Below are 14175 nucleotides of genomic sequence, written 5' to 3'. Positions count from 1 at the left end.
CAGATAGCCTTTTGTTGAGGGAAATCATGTCAGTTCAAACATGTTATTTTTGCAGAAGTAATAGGACATTTGACTTTCTGTTGTATTCCCCAAGATTAAATTTCCATCTGATTTAGACTTGCCATAATAAGGGTTTGTTCTGAAGCAGCTGGCATTGTCATGGCATAATTAACAACAAGCATGGGTTTGTGGCAGATAAATCATTAACAAAAAATATTCTACGGGATCCAGCTAAGTCATTTCTCAGTACTAAGATTCTAATTGCAGTTCTAAGATTCTAATGCTGTCTGTGACTTAGTTTTAGGGCCAGGGTGGACATAGTCTCTAATGAATATGGCTGTCAGAAGCTGCCAGGGCTTGAAATGAGAATTTTTGGTACTGTTACAGCTTCCCTGTGTGTTGAAGCATTAGAACTGTTGCTTGGAACATCTTGTTTGTAATGAACTAATCTGGGGAATTGGACTGCCCCCACCCATCACTCTAGGTCTATAAGAGACTTCCCATTTGACTTTGGAATTTACAACCAACATTAACATTGGGCTTCTTGGCTCTGGCAAGTTTCTGTGTATCTGTTTCCTTAGCTTTCTCTTCTTGCTCAGCCCATTGGCTCTGACCATTGCCTACAATTCAGCCTTCGCAAGAGTCAAGCAGCAAACTGAGAGGGACTTCCATGAAACCATTAACCACTGTATGCAACTCTTTGCAGGCCACAAGACAGTCAACTTTGCAGTAGGTCAGAAAAAGAGAAATGTTGTGAGCCATTAGGCAAGTGGGGCCATCAGTTACCCACACTCTTCAGGACTCTTCCGTATAAAGATGACTAGCTGATAGCAGCCCAATCAGTACCTATATTGATATAAAGCAAAAAAACCCAGGCACCAAGGATATTAGATTTTGTAACGTGCCTTGGGTTCATTTTCTTGCAGAGGGGTAGGATATACCTTTAGCTGCCATTCCAGAATGAGGCTTCTGTTAAACTCCCATTTCAAATATGACTGAATCTGCTCAGTATGCTGTTGGTTGCTTCCAGCCAGAACAATTGCCAAGTTAAAATATATGAAAATATTCACAACTTGTACTCTGGCCTTCAGAGGGGAGAAGAAAGGTACATCAAACGGATTACAGAATAACACAGTATTGATCCAAGAGACTACCCACACGGCCAGGAAAATGCGCTCAGGGCAAAACCACCCATTATGCAGAGAAACCTACATCTGTCAACCTGAATTGTGGAGTGGGAGGCAGAGTGAAGATTTGTTGGGGAGAACTGTTGGATGGGAGTGGGGAATGGCAGTGTCAAATCCTTTCTGCACCTTCCAACTCTCCCCTGCAGGTGGCTCCCCCAGTTATTTCTCCATGGAGCCAGCCTTTGAGATAGGAATGGGCAAATCCGGCCATTCTGGATTTTCCCAGGTTCTCATTTTTCCAGCCAGTCCTCCACATTTCCATATCAGTTTGTGGTTGCTTTTTTTTTTTTTTTTTGGAAGATCCTTATGATTTTTTTTGGAAAATCCTTAATAAAATAGGCATTTTAGTATAAATTTCTCCTGAAACACACAGAGTAGTGCAAATTTTAGCTAATGTACACATTTTTGTATACAGTCTCCCCCAGTAGGATTCAATTTTGTGCATTCTTTTCACTCATAGGTGCATTTTCAAATGCTTTTATATATATATAACCCTGGTACATGCATTCGCTTACACATTGCTTGGCTGGAGAACTGCACTGAACAAATTTTGAAGAATGGCTGTGTTTGTGTGCTGTTTCAGAAAGCACAAATTAGCTAGCTTCACCTTGCTGGTGGAATGTTTGCATGTGCCTCCTTTGATGTTGCCACTGGCTCTGGAGCTTTTTCTCCACTGACCTATCCCAGGCCTGCTTGGAGATTCAGAAGGCATCAGATCCTTCAGATCCAGGTCTGCCCCAGGCCACCTTCCAAACCACCCATAGCATGTCCCCTTAGTACTTCTGTCAACACCAGAGCTCTGACATTAGTAGGACAAGGATGCAGGTGCTTCTATGGAAAAGAGGCATCTGACACCAGACCTCTCTTGCTTTGATGTCTTTGCGTTGTTTCTTATGACCTTGGGATGCCCGCCTGAGGACATCAGCATTGCAGAACGAGAAATGCTTTAAAACACAACTGCAAGATGCAAACAATAAAATATCTTATGATGCCGTATCTCTTTTGCCACCTCCAATAATTAAAAAAAGAACATTTCCAGTAACAAACATCCTTCATTTCATCTCTACGTCTTTTCTTTTCTTTTCTTTTCTTTTCTTTTCTTTTCTTTTCTTTTCTTTTCAATTCTCCCTTTCAACAATATCTGGGATTTTTCCTAGCCAGCCAAAGACAGATGGAACACTTTGTCCTGTCTGGTATCTAGCCCACACAATTCTTCCAGCAATAAACACATTAGCACTATCAATGAAGGCCAAATTATTATATGAGCCTCAATCAATTTCTGCAACATATTTCCAGAATTGTCTTTTCTACTACAGATGGGGAAAGGAAACAGGTGCGCCGGGACCTTCTAAGCCCCTGCCCACCTATCAATCCATAAATTCTTCCTAGAGCAACTTCCTGCCTTGTGCTGGCCACCAAGAAAACTCTTTATCTTGTCTCCAGATTCTCCTGTGCTCTGGAGGTTCTCCTCAGTGTCATGATACTCAGGTCACTTCCAGGTGACCTGCTTATTGAGCATTTATCTTGATTTGTTGTGGGGAGGTTAGAAGACATCAGATATCTACTGAGCTTTCATCCTCCTTTGCTTGCGGGAAGGATATATTACATTGCGTCAAGCAAAGGTCACCCCATACTTCCCAAAGCATCTCCCCACAGCTTTCCATGAAGCATTAGGAGAAGAAGGTTTGTTGTGCAAGACCTCCAAATCAACTTCAATTGTGCTACCTGAATTTGCCAGTGCATGATTCACTCCTGCCTTAAAACAGTGACAGTCTGGAAGCAGCCTCTGTTTGTGTGTCTGCTTGCTCATTCCTGTTCCAGCTCTTCCAGTCACCCAGCTAGATCCTCCTGGGGAGGAAACCTAAATCTACCACCCACTTCCTGTCCTCCCTCTAAAGAATAACAGTAGCTAAGCCCAAAGGAATCCTTTAATAGCTTGCAATATATGTAAATAGGTCAAGCCATTCGATCTCACACTGTCTAAAATTCCATTATCAAGACATCATAATTGTCCCTACAGCTCATGGTCCTTTCAATATTAGACGAAATAGTCCTTCCAATATTAGATGAAACACCCCACCCACCCCAATACGCTTGGTTTTTTTTTTTGGCTCCAATTCAAGTCACCTTTCTTTCCCTTTACTATGACTTCAAATGAATTGAAAAACCTTTAAGAGGAGGAGAACCCATCACACAACTAATATGCAGTATGTAATGACAATGGTTTTGTCAGCGATTAAATTAAGCAGACTTCCCATTTGACCTCAGATGCTTCCAAGCATCTGAGAGGGAGAAAAGTCTCTCTCTTGGCTGGGAGTTAAAGACTATTGTGGCTTTACTACTTAGATGTTTTGATATAATTTGGGGTCATTACAAGACAGCCAACAGGCTATAATCAAAGGAGTGAGTTCTTTTGAGCTGCTTCCAAACAAGAGTCAATATTTTCAGCAACTTTAACATAGTAGTTCCATTCCATTCCATATATATATGATTTAAAAATTGAGTTTCTCTTGTTCAAAGGCCAACTTTGGCTGTCCACACCGAAAAACAGCAAAAGCCATTTCCAGCATTTTCATCTTTTTTACATTTTAGCAAAGACAGTTTTATTATCAGGGTAACTGACTTTTGCCAAACACTTGGAAAATTTTAATACTGGGGAGGGGGGCGCACCACAAAGGAAATATTCAATGTGCAGCTTTCAAAGAAATGTCTGGTCTGTCAAACATCATTTTTCTCACATTCACTGAAAAATAATAGGGATGCAAATGCAGATATGCCAAACGCAACAAAACCCCAGAGCTTTAAAAGAAATCATTGTGCTCTTCTCTTAACTGGCAGACAAATTAATTTTAGTGGGATGATTCTGAAAAGTTCATGCTCCGGCAACAATTGCTTATGACATTTTAAAGAAAGGGGGTTCTCATTCCAGAAATTATTTAAAGTTGTTCAAATTCTAGTGGCTGCTAATGTAAAGAAAGCAAACAGGATGGCCATAGATTTCAACAATAGAGGGCAGCAGTTTAAAAATTAGGGCTATCCTGTTGTAAAACACACACACACACACACACACAGAGAGAGAGAGAGAGAGAGAGAGAGGAGTTGTATCTTCTGATGATTATTGGAGACTATACCCACTGTAGAAGCACAGTGGGTATAAGGGCTATTAACTCACTTCCTATGAGATTGGGTGATACTATCCTAAGAAACTGCCTTATACCATGTCAGACTATTTGTTCATGTGGCTCAGGATTGTCTGTTTTGACTGCCAATGGCTCTCTAGAGTCTCAGAAAAAGGTTCTTTTTATAAATAAATGTAAAAGTCATTGGTATGTGTTGGTGCGGCTGTCCTACGAGTTACTTCCATGCAAGCACCATATTGTAGCATTGTGCAAAGGGAAGCGAGCTACATGATTGATTGCTATGGGAACGGTAACAGTGAAGTTTAGATTTCTGATACTATAGTTATTACATATATGCACATTATAACAACTAAATATGAACCATACATAAGGTATTTCTCATATAAGACATGTGTTGCCATTTTCTCTTATGCTGTCTTTTGGGGGGAACATCTGTAACAAGAGGGGTTCTATATGTGTTCAACTCACACCCAGGACACACAGGCTTTGCATCAGATTTTGTTACATCCCAGATTCAGAACCTAATAAAGTAGGGCTGCCACAAGTCCGGATTTTTTCGGACATTACCAGGATTTCAAAGGCGGAATTGAAGTCCAGGGGGGATTTCTGAAAGGCAGTGCTTTGCCCTGGATCTTAAGCAAGTCAATCAAAAAATCGTGGGTTTTTTGGTGTTTTTGTAAATAAAAAACCACGCTCAATAATTTTGGGGTTTACCCCAAAAAAGGTTGTATTTGGGGGGTCTTCCTAAAAAAAGTTCAACAACTTTTGGGGTCTCCAGGTTTTTACTCTTTGAAATTTGGCAACCATAAATGAAGTGATTCAGCTCAACCCATAATTTGTCCAGAACAGGTAGAGGCAGCCCCAGATCACCCACCCACCAGGGCTGTCAAAAGGATTGATGGACTGGCATCGAGGGGAGGGGGAGCGGATATACAAGCAACCTGCATGAACCCCCACCTTCCAACGACATTTAATTAGGGGTTTAAGCCCCAATTAAACACTGTGCAATGCCCCTTAATTGGGTCAGGTCAGTCAGAGATCATCGTGGGTCAGTCTGGGGCTGCTCCAAAACACCTGATTCGAGTCCAAAATTGGATTGCAGGGCCCATGCATAGCCCTACATACTGCTTAAGTGACCAATTCAGGAGCTGATAAGGTGAGCGCTAGCCCATGAAAGCTTACAGCAAAGTAAGTTTTTAGGATGGCACATGACTCACTGCTGTTTTTGTGGCAAAAGGCCAACAGGGTTACTCCTCTAGAATCTGTAGCAATAAAAGATAACCCCTGGAGAACTTAGCCTTTCTAAATAAACCAATAGTATGGTAAAAGAAACTGCCGTGCTGAGCTCCACATGAAGTGTCCCTCATAAGCTACATGCTCTGAGAACACGGGGCACATGGTGTCCTTTTCCACAGCTGGCCATGCATGCGCATCATCCGATGGTTCATAGCCAAAGTTTTCCACCGAATACACAGCAACTTTCTTCATTGCTAAAAGAACCCACTTAAATCTTTCATGCCGTGAGATGCCTTTCAAATGTGCTGCAGTATTTAAAGTCCAAACCCACAGAATTCAATTTGGTAGCGAGGGCAATTTCTCTTTTTGCCATAGCCTGCCAGTTTATTACATTGCAACAGGATTATTTTAATGCAAAACACAGAAACTTGACTAAATAGTTCACCATCCAAGAAGTAAATGCGGCAGAAGATGCGGAGCAAATCAAATACAGTTGTTCCAGTGCTTTATTCCCAAATATTTTATAAGCCTTCAGCCTAACTCCAGCAGATGGAATGAGGACAAGTCAGGCTCTGAGCTGATTTTTGCAATAGGTAAAATACAGCCTTAAGACTACAAAACCTATGGCGCATATGAAAAACACAGCAGCGACAACAAACAAGGAGAATCTTTACTTTGCCGGGGGCTCTTTGTTAAATCTTGAGTTTCATTCCTCTGCCTCTCGGGAGCCAGCAGTGATGCTCGGTGTTCGGAAGGCAGGTGAGCAACACCAGCTTGTCCTATTGAATGCCACTGGCTTCTAAAACACATTTTGGACACCAATTAACTTCAAGCTGTTATTTAAAATGTGTGACCCTTTACGTTTTAACTGTTGGCATTTGCTGCATCTGGAAATCAATGTCAAAACACCCTGACATATTCTGATATCAATTAGTGGATGTGGATAAAGCATTTGCCCTTTGGTGTTTTTTTTTTTGTTTTTACTCCAGGAGAATACACAGGCAAAAACTGAAATAGCTCTGACCAGGTAGGTTCTGTCTTTGGTTCTGTATAATGTTACTATGACCACCGTTATGCACATGCCTTACATCACAGCTTTCCAAACTGTGTGTCGCGATACACACAGTGTGCCAGCTGCAGTGTGTCACTCGAAAGCTCCTCGCGCTCCTCCTGGGGATGGAAAGGGGCTAGTTTAACCTCTGGTTTGCTAGTAATACTGAATTACAGTGTCACAAAATGATGCATGTCCACAAAGTGAGTCACCAACCTGAAGTTTGAAAAGCTCTGCTTACATGCATAAGAGTCCTAGATTCACTTCCAGGTATGGAGTACTGAGATTTAAGGAAGGCCATGGGGTTTCAAATAAAACAACAACAACAACACATTGGAAGGCCATGGCTCATGGGCAGAGTGCATGCTTTGCATGCAAAAATCCTCAAGTTCAACTCCTGGAATGTCTAGACACAACTGGGAAAGACCCCTGTCTGGAATCCTGAGGAGCTGCTGCAAGTCAGTGTTGACAATACTGAATTTGGTGGACCAGTGGTCTGATTTGGTATATGGCAGCTCGCTATGCTCCTTTCTGTGGGTATTTGCAGGCAAAGAAGCTCGCTGTCCCTTGAGCTCTGTGACGCAGTGGCACAGTGAGTGCTTAGGTTCTGTCACTGCTGCAAGTGGGATAATGAGATGGGATGAAGCAGCATGAAGAAGGAACACACTGTTTAAATGCACAGTCTGAAAGCGAACCAAGAATGGATGTGGACAAACTATTTGGCTTTTTTTAACACCAGGAAAATGCATTGTCTCTCTGCTTATTTAACTTATATGCAGAATTCATCATACGCAGAATTCATCACAACCTTAATGGCAGAAAGTGAGGAGGAATTAAAGAACCTCAATAATGAGGGTTAAAGAGGAGAGCACAAAATATGGTCTGAAGCTCAACATCAAAAAAGCCAAGATCATGGCCACTCATCCCATCAACTCCTGGCAAAAAGAAGGGGAAGAAATGGAGGCAGTGAGAGATTTTACTTTCTTGGGCTCCATGATCACTGCAGATGGTGACAGCAGTCATGAAATTAAAAGACGCCTGCTTCTTGGGAGAAAGGTGATGACAAACCTAGACAGCATCTTAAAAAGCAGAGACATCCTTGCCGACAAAGGTCTGTATAGTTAAAGCTATGGTTTTCCCAGTAGTGATGTATGGAAGTGAGAGCTGGACCATAAAGAAGGCTGATCGCCGAAGAATTGATGCTTTTGAATTATGGTGCTGGAGGAGACTCTTGAGAGTCCCATGGACTGCAAGAAGATCAAACCTATCCATTCTGAAGAAAATCAGCCCTGAGTGCTCACTGGAAGGACAGATTGTGAAGCTGAGGCTCCAATACTTTGGCCACCTCATGAGAAGAGAAGACTCCCTGGAAAAGACCCTGATGCTGGGAAAGATTGAGGGTACAAGGAGAAGGGAACAACAGAGGATAAGATGGTTGGACAGTGTTCTCAAAGCTACAAACATGAGTTTGACCAAACTGCGGGAGGCAGTGGAAGATAGGAGCGCCTGGTGTGCTCTGGTCCAGGGGGTCACGAAGAGTCGGACACGACTAAACGACTGAACAACAACAATGCACAGTCAAAACCAAAACAAAAATAACTAGGATCTTTAGCTAGGAGCTATCCTTCAGGCAACTGTTTCATTTATTAAAAGCCACTTGCATTTTTTAATTAGATTTGCATTATTTTCACAGTGGATTAACCTGACACTTTGTTTAAAAAAAGAATCTGTGGGTTTTTCCACTCTTCCTCCTTGCTAAATCCTTCTCACTTGTCCCAATTTTGAAATAATTTAAGAATCTTTTTCTTTAATCCCTTTCAGTAAATGAATTTTTGTTAATGTTAATACCACTCAGCCTGTGGACATATTTGCTACAGCTACGCATATGGAGAATCTCTTTTGGAGATTATTGGATTAACATTTTTTGGAGATTACCCTAGAAAATCTGATGCACAGTTGCGTTGCAATTGTTGAAAAGCTTGGGATTTCTCAGCTTTGATTACTTTTGATTTGTCTGAGGGGCTTTTAAATAAAATAGTTGGGAGATTTCTTCCTGTTCAGATGTTCCTAATAGGATTACATTGTCTGTTCAGCACTAGGGCCTTGAAAATCGTCCACCAAGCTCTCAATGGTATTTCACTCCTCCCCTCTGCCGTATCTCAATTAGATATCACACTGGTGTTATCAAGGACTACAGTAGGTTAACTTCTGATTATCATTCTATTCACCTTGAAATGTTCACTTCTCTTTTAATCCTTAGCACATTCCCAGAGGAAATAATAAATAATATCATGCCATATGGCAAATGGGATCAGCTGCAACTCCATGCAGCTTGTAGCTGAGGAGTACTGCCTCTTGTAACACAGCCATAGCTGGCATATAAAACCTGCTCCTGAATTCTCAGGAGAAGACAAAGAACTGGGCAAACCAGATCTCTGTACACAAAGTCAGGCAGAACTTTCTACTGTTCCTTCCCATTATGGCTCAGTCTATAACCTACTCTCCTCCAACTGAACCAACCCTCAGTCAACCTCCTCTCTAGGTGAGCAAACCTATGGACACCAACAATAGAATAATTTCCCTTTTTGTTGGTGACATTTACAACTAATTCAGAATGTGGCAGCTAGACTGGTGACTGGGAGTGGCCACTGGGACCATATAATACCGGCCTTAAGGATCTACACAGGCTCCCAGTATGTTTCTGAGCACAATTCAAAGTGTCAGTGCTGACCTTTAAAGCCCTAAATGGCCTTGGCCTTGTATACCTGAAGGAGCATCTCTCAACATTGTTCTGTCCAGATACTGAGGTCCAGCTCTGAGGGCCTTCTGGTGGTTCCCTCACTGCGAGAAGTGAAGTTACAGGGAACCAGGCAGAGGGTCTTCTCAGCAGTGACACCCTCCCTGTGGAACACCCTCCCAGCGGATTACAAAGAGATAAAGAACTACACAGCTTTTAGAAGACATCTGAAGGCAGCCCTATATTGGGAAGTTTTTAATGTTTGATGTTCTATTCTGTTTCTATATGTGCTGGAAGCCGCCCAGAGTGGCTGGGGCAAGCCAGACAGATGGGTGGGGTATAAATAATATATATTTTTAATTGTTATTTACCCAAGATTCAGGACAGACCAGAAAAAGTACTTCTTCACATAGCTAAATCATGGAATTTACTCTCAGAAGAGATAGCGTTTGCCACCAATGGGAAGCTATCAATGGCTCCCAGCCACAATGGCTCTGTTCTCCCTCTGAAGGCCAGTTGCTGGGAATCAGAAGTGGAGAGAGTGCCATTGTGCTCAAGTCCTCCTTGTGTGCTTTCCTTAGGTATCTGGCTGTTCACTGTGAGAATAAAATTCTGGAGTAGATGGGGCATTGGCCTAAGCCAGTAGGCTTTTCTTATGTTGACACTTAGGATTGTGTTGCATAGCAACCTGATTTAGTCCTCTTTTCTGTCACTCATACTTGTTCTCACCATCCATGTTTTGGGCTTGGCACATGAAGGCTTCTCCCATAATTTGGAATCCTGCAAGATTAGGATTCTACAGCACAGAAGGAGCTTGCACACATATACTAGGTTTGCCTTTAAAGAGGGCCCTTTCCGATGCATGAGGGGCAGTGCCAATGGGAATATGGAGGCGCATGGGGAAATACATAGAGGAGAAGACCTGAATAGCAATAGCTAGCTAGCTAGCTAGCTAGCTAGATAGGAAGGAGACACATAATATATTAATCTCTTGAGGATGGGGTGTGGGTTGTTGTTGTTTTTTCAACATCAGAGAAATCTTACACTGTTTCCGCACAATTACATTTTTCAGTGCAGCTTTCTGAATTACTCACCTAACTTCTCAAGACGTCCTGTTTTTTCTGCTTCCGTTTAAAAATCTGACATTCTTGCCATTGCATCGCCACACCCATCTTGTCAATAGTTCTTCATTCTCTGCCATACTTGACTGTGTCCACCCCACTTGACATCAAAGAGAATAGGGATGCCTGATGCTGAACCTGTTTTTTTTAAACAAAAAACAACAAACAAACCAAGAGAATTACAGTTTATATCAGAAAAGCTCTTAATACCTGTTTAGAGAGCAGACATTAAGATAATCCCAGCATGAATGAAGGAGAAAATAAAATCCAGTGGAACCTGCCTGTGAGGGGGTTGCCTTTAACTGACGGGCTGGTCAGCTGATTATCTTTTGGTGGAATGGGAGGAGTGGCTGAGAAGATGCTGTTTATTGGTTATTAGCTCAATAGTGGTGCTAACTGTACATAATGGTCAGCCACAGTCTGTTGAAGTTGCAATGGGGAATAAGCTTGCAGTTTTCCCTTACTGAACATGCCTGTGTTTTGGGCACCTGAGCTAGCAGGCATCCTTCTGGAAGATTTAGGGCAGGGTACCTTACTCCTCAAGATATTGCTGGACTACAATTCTCATTCTCCCTGACCATTGTCCAGGCTGGCTGAAGCTGATGGGAGTTGGAGTGCAATAACATCTGGATGATGCCATGTTAGCCACTCATGAGTTAAGGGGAATGGAGATGGGGTAGGGAATTCTGCCGTGGGGCAAGTTCTATAGGATTTCTATCAATGTCTAAACAGAAGAGAGTAACGAATGGCTTTTGCTCTGTGACAAGCAGTATTGAAGGAGCATCTCTCTCCGCCCCCATCGTTTAGCCTGGACACTGGGATCCAGAACTGAGGGCCTTCTGGCAGTTCCCTCACTGAGAGAAGTAAAGCTACAGGGAACCAGGCAGAGGGCCTTCTTGGTTGTGGCACCCACCCTGTGGAATGCCCATCAGATGGTATATAATGAGTAAAGGTAAAGGTAAAGGTAAAGGACCCCTGACAGTTAAGTCCAGTCACAAATGACTCTGGGGTTGTGGCGCTCATCTCGCTTTACTGGCCAAGGGAGCAGACGTTTGTCCACAGACAGTTTTCCGGGTCATGTGGGCAGCATGACAAGCTGCTTCTGGTGAAACCAGAGCAGCGCACGGAAACACCTTTTACCTTCCCACTGGAGCGGTACACATTTATCTACTTGAACTTTTTGGGCGTGTTTTCGAACTGCTAGGTGGGCAGGAGCTGGGACTGAGCAACGGGAGCTCACCCCGTCGCGGGGATTCAAACCGCCGATCTTCCTATCGGCAAACCCTAGGCTCAGTGGTTTAGACCACAGCACCACCCGTGTCCCTATATAATGAGTAATTATATAACATTTAGGAAACATCTGAAGGCAGCCCTGTATAAGGAAGGTTTCTAAGGCTTAAATGTTTTACTATGTTTTTATATATGCTGGAAGCTGCTCAGAGTGGCTGGAGCAACCCAGTCAGATGGGCAGGGTACAAATAAAAAAATATTATTTTGAATTGCCTTAGCTCTGCATTTCTCAAAATTTGCCCAATCATCTTCCCCTTTGCCAAGTTAGACACAACTAAGGGATGGGGACCTGCTCTCTGGAGAGTTAGCCACACTTTGGGATTGTCTCCCTTAAAACAGAATCAAGGAATTGTAGAGTTGGAAGGGGTGTCAAAGGCCACCCACTCCAATCCCTGCAATGCAGGAATCACAGCTAAAGACTTCCGGGTCAGCGCCATTGGTGAATGGCGGAGTTCCTCCGACCGGAGGAAAGGGCTCTGTGGAAACTGGGTTTTCCCGCCGCAGTGAAGGTGGGGACCCGCTAGAAATCCCAGGCAGAGGAAGCCTGGGAACGTGGGGTTTGGCAGGGCACCAGAAGCGCCCCCTACTCGCGGGGAATCCCATTTAGGGGCTCCGGAGCGAAGTGGGGTGAGAAGCGCGGTGCTACGAACTGACTGCTACTTTCACGGAGTGAAGCCGCACAGCCATTGCCAGAGAGCGCTGACTTTTTCCTGTGGACAATTGGACTTAAAACAAGTACCCATGAGTAGAAATGGAAAATTGGATCAAGAAATTGCTTAATTTGGTATCGAAGCGGGAAGGTGCAAAACAGGAAGTCCGCCTTCCGCTTTTTGTATATAGACTAAAGCAAAAACTTTGTAAGCTAAAGCCGGGAAAGCTGTCAAAAAAGCCTAAATTTCCTTCATTCAGAATCACTGAAACCCCCCTTGGAAGCAGGAGAAAAGGGGGGGGGGACTCTGTTTAACCCTAGCAGGAGAGGGAGTGAAGAAGGATAAGTTTCCACCGTCTCTAACCTGGGAACGGGGTGTCAGAGAGAGAAACTGTTGGAGAGGTTCATTGACTGTGAATGGAATATTTTGACAGATAGCTAATGAAGAGAAACAAGTTGATTCTAATGTTGCCTTTTGCATTTTAAAGAAACAAAATATCTGAAAAACATCTGAAATATCTGAAAAATGAAAGTAACTTTCCTTTGCCTTTAAAAAAAAATGGATACAAATAGAAATTGTCTCCTCTAGAGGGAGCTTGTTAAATTGTTGCTGCAGTATACTTGAGGACCCAACATCTGTGAGATTAAGATCGTGGGAACAGTCTTTTCCGACCTTGACCAAAGATGAGCTGGGAGGAAGATTGGGTGCTTGCTTTATGCAAGACAAATGCCTTGCTGGAACAGATGCACGAGAAGATGGACTTGATGAATGAGAAAATGGATTTGACTGTTGTGGTTAATAACTGTGGACAAACAGGGAACATTGATACAGAAATCATCCAGGGACCAACCTATGACTCTGTACTGACTGGGCAAGTGCAGATGACAATGGAGGAGGATGCAGTTGCACCTCAAATAATACAAATGGAGAGACCCGAGGCCCTACAGGAGCATAAGCCGCTGTCATTGAAGATTGAAGTTGGAGTGGGCCAGGGGGAGTTTGGAGCTGAGGAGGTTCCTAACCTTGGAGAGACCTTGAAATATGATTTTAAATACTTTTTGGATTATATTGAGGACTGTGGGGAGTGGAACTGTGGGTAATGGGCGGGCTGGATGAAGGGAGATGGAGACAATTTTGGGTTGGAATCCCCCAGAGACCTACTCCTCAATGAGAAAGGAAAGAAATTAAGAAAGAGACCAACAAAAGACAAGGAAAAGGGCAAGTATAAACAAGAAGAAGAAGAACTGCAGAAGGGACATGGAAGAGACTTAAGGGCCTTGGACATAAGGCTTCCAGGTTGATGGACTAGATGGAATGGACAGTAAGGACTGACACGATCCGAGACCAGGAAGAAGAGACGCTGCATGATGATTGGAAGAAAATTTATAAAGGAAACTTTTTATTTAGAATTAGCTTAATGAATATTAGGGGAAATGTTGGAATGAAACTATATGACTCTAGCAGAAATGATATCAGGAGCTATGTATATTTGAAAACTAAGATTTAAGCTTTAAGGTATTTTGGGGTAAGATAAGGTTAAATAAATTAAGGTAATCTGAATAACAGAATATGGGGAAAGATGGAAAGGATTTGTTGAGTTAATTATTAGGTTAAATTGTTAAGATAAATTTTTTAACAAAAATTGAGAAAGATGGAAAGAATTTGCTGAAACAATTAATTAAACTAGAATACAAAAAGGGAGGTGTGAGGAGGTCAATGAAACAAGCAAATGGAAATTATAGATATGCAATTTGGGATTTGTC

General features: G+C 42.7%; 1 protein-coding gene across 6 annotated transcripts in view; it reads right to left on the bottom strand.

Annotated features, from left to right (window-relative positions):
- Positions 1-14175, bottom strand: part of B3GALT1 (beta-1,3-galactosyltransferase 1) — a 332737-nt gene that overhangs the window by 172916 nt on the left and 145646 nt on the right. For all 6 annotated transcript variants that reach the window (XM_080972706.1, XM_080972702.1, XM_080972707.1 and 3 more), the window contains exon 3: positions 10446-10610. The gene's annotated coding sequence lies outside the window, so the exon portion shown is untranslated. The remainder of the gene's footprint in view (positions 1-10445; positions 10611-14175) is intronic.

The sequence above is a fragment of the Podarcis pityusensis genome (assembly GCF_964106645.2).
Source record: "Podarcis pityusensis genome assembly, chromosome: 1".
Taxonomy (NCBI): Eukaryota; Metazoa; Chordata; class Lepidosauria; order Squamata; family Lacertidae; genus Podarcis; species Podarcis pityusensis.
Note: the sequence above shows the minus strand (reverse complement) of the source record. Positions and strands in the feature narration are given on the sequence as shown.